The sequence below is a fragment of the Diceros bicornis genome, chromosome 17 (assembly GCF_020826845.1).
Source record: "Diceros bicornis minor isolate mBicDic1 chromosome 17, mDicBic1.mat.cur, whole genome shotgun sequence".
Taxonomy (NCBI): Eukaryota; Metazoa; Chordata; class Mammalia; order Perissodactyla; family Rhinocerotidae; genus Diceros; species Diceros bicornis.
The window spans coordinates 14901611-14904845 of record NC_080756.1 but is presented as its reverse complement, the minus strand read 5'-3'; the positions used below and the strand labels follow the sequence as shown (position 1 = coordinate 14904845).

Here is a 3235-nt window from a genome sequence, read left to right as displayed (position 1 = left end):
GCTAAATCATTATGAAACATTGACAGGGATTCACAAGCAATCAATCTCAGTTTTAAGCCCTTCCAGTTTACACTATTTTCTACCTTTTTCTCTAACATCTGATAACATCTGAGGTTGCTCATGGCAATGGCTTCAGTAGATCTGACTTTAGTGAGGTAGTAGCAGGAATTGGAAAAAATGAGTGCTAGCTGGCTAAGGATAAATCACTCACTTTTTATGTAAAAATAAAGTATAATTAACATTTTTGAAGAATTTCAATGTAATTAAGCCTGTAACTAACACAAAAATAAATTTGTATAAGGATTAGAGCAATAACAAAGATGGTACTTATTGGGTAGGAACCTTGTGAGCAGGACCTCTGAAAGTTAACAAGTAGTATTTTATTTAGGATTGCAAAAGTGTGCCTACAAATCCTAGCCCTATCACTTCAAGCTGTGTGATGCCAAAAATAAGTTTTTAATCTGCCTTAGCCCCAGAATTTTCACCTGCAAAAGAGAGAGAGTTTAAGGATCGTTGTATATATTAGGTTGTTTTAAATTTTCCCTGAAGATGGCAAAGGCGTACTACTTAGGCCAAATTCTGGTTCCACACTTGGATATGTGGTAAGCTGCTCTTCATGTTTGTTCTTTGTGCATTCTCCTATGGGTCTGGCAGGAGAAAAACAAATAATAACTGAAGAATGAGAAACCAGACAGAAATAACAGAGTTTATCCTCCTGGGACTGTCAGATGACCCACAGCTTCAGGTTGTGATCTTTGTCTTTCTGTTCATCACTTACCTGCTCAGCATCACTGGGAACCTGACCATTATCACCCTGACTCTGCTGGATTCCCACCTCCAGACCTCCATGTATTTCTTCTTCAGAAATTTCTCCTTATTAGAAGTTTCATTCACGACTGTCAGTATACCCGAGTTCCTGGGCACCATTATTTCAGGAGATAAAACCATTTTTTTAATGACTGCATTGCTCAGTTTTTTTTTCATTCTCTTGGGAGTCACTGAATTTTACCTTCTGGCTACCATGTCCTATGACCGTTATAGTGCCATCTGCAGTGCTCTGCATTGCATGACCATCATGAATCGTAGAGTCTACACACTTTCTCTTTGCTTCTTGGCTTCACTCTTAATCATATTCCCATCACTCATGCTATTCATACAGCTCGATTGCTGTAAGTCCAATATCATAGACCATTTTACTTGGGATTATTTCCCCTTAATACACCTTTCTTGTTCATGCACAAAATTACAAGAGATAATGGAGTTGTCTCGTGCTGTGTTTACTCTAATGTTTGCCTTGACATTCATAACTTCTGTCTTACATATATATCATCAGAAAAATTTTGATAATTCCTTAAACTAGTCCACGGACAAAGGAGCTTTCCACGTGTTCTTCCCACATGATTGTCATCTTCATCTCTTATGGCAGCTGCATTTTCATGTGCATTAATCCATCAGCAAAAGAGAGTGTCTTTGAGCAAGAGAGTTACTGTTCTAAAGTCCGCAGTAGCCCCCAAGCTGAATCTTTTTATTTACAGCCTAAGGAATCAGCAAGTCAATGGAGCCTTCATGGACATGGCAAGGAAGATTGTATTTTTCTCAAGCAAATATAAATATGTGAATTAGAGACATGGTGAAGGGAAATTCAAAATATAGATATGAATTTTGAGTAGCCCCTTCAAATCAGCATAGCCTCCCTGTCATCCTTGTTTCTTTCTTTCTTTTTTCTAACAGTTTATAAGCATATTTGTTTAATATACTTCTCATTCCATTAAAACACTTTCCTCGTGTCTTTGTGACTCCCCCTTCTTTGAAAAAATTTTTTAAATTACAACCTTTTCAATAATTATTTTGAAAGTGAAATTGTGTTCGAGTTTTGTCTGGGAAAAAAAATGATCCCCAGAAATGTTGGAATGACTTTATAAATATTGATAAGATATTTCACTTGCTGTACACAGAAAACATAATTTTATGATTTTCGTTTATTTTTGACAGAAATTCCCTTTTCTATGTTACTGATGTTCTAGGAAATATATGAAAAGTTTCTATATAATTTAAAGAAATTGTAAATGATTCATTTTAAAATCAAAACATATTTTCATTATTCATTTTAATTGGATATGTCCATGGAATTTATCTATTAGTAAAGAGGCATATACCATCATCAGTATACACTTTTTTAGGACTAATTGCTAAGTATATCACCATTTTCTGAATTCCATGATATCTCTCTATAAAGAATGACAGATGGATAGGTAGGTACATACCTACATACATACATAGTGTTGTCAAATAATAACGAGGAAATATATGTTAGTTACCTAAGATAAATTCATTTTCTGTAGTTGAGCAGTAAATAAACGATTTTCTCTCTATCGATAGCTAAAAAAATAATATGTAGGTCTCCTTCTCAAGTTTTGGACTAGTTTGAAAATAGCAATTTTTTATACCTAACCAAAATCATTTAAGGTTAAGTTTTGTAGAACATAAAAACTTCACAGCAAAGCAAATTTTTTCCAATATATATAAAATTATGAGTTTACCTGTGAAAATTTCTTTATACCCATTTTTCTTAGTATGTTAGTAAATGTCTAAAATATTTAGGCAAGATATATGTTGTGTGTGTGTGTTTTCCCCTGAAGACAAAAGCTGAAACAGGGATTTATGATACTAAATAATATTCTAAGTTTTATCAACCACATTTTTTAGTAATAGAAAAGAAGTTATATTTTTAACCAGTAATGGAAAATTCTTAATGACCCTCATGCAATATATCCAATTTGGAGACTTGGCAAAAGATTTACTGAGAAAAAAGTGATAGAAAATTGAAATGAATTCAAAATTTTAGATGGAAGATAGGAATGGTTTCTTAACTTTACTCTTTCTTAATGGATTTAACATTTAGATGCTAAAGAAGAAAAATGGTTGAAAACCTGACGTTTCTATATCCTCTTAGCATGTATTTCCTTATCTATAAACCAGGTATAACATCTTAAATAAGATACCATAAGGATGGAATGAAATATGTAATGCATATAACATAATAAGCTATCAATAAATAGTAATAATTATTATTATTTTTATACATACTAGTATAGTTGTGTATATGTACAAATTTAAAATTAAAAGGGAATTTTTTCATTCCTTCAGAATTTCAAGTCTATTATAACTGACAGACACATTCATAAATATAAAAATTGTGGCAGATTATTATCAGTGTTTGAAAGGATGCATAAAT

At 32.6% G+C, this 3235-nt stretch overlaps 1 pseudogene; it reads left to right on the top strand.

Annotated features, from left to right (window-relative positions):
• Positions 1 to 679: 679 nt before the first annotated feature.
• On the top strand, positions 680 to 1623 carry LOC131415685 (olfactory receptor 6C1-like; annotated as a pseudogene).
• Positions 1624 to 3235: the final 1612 nt, after the last annotated feature.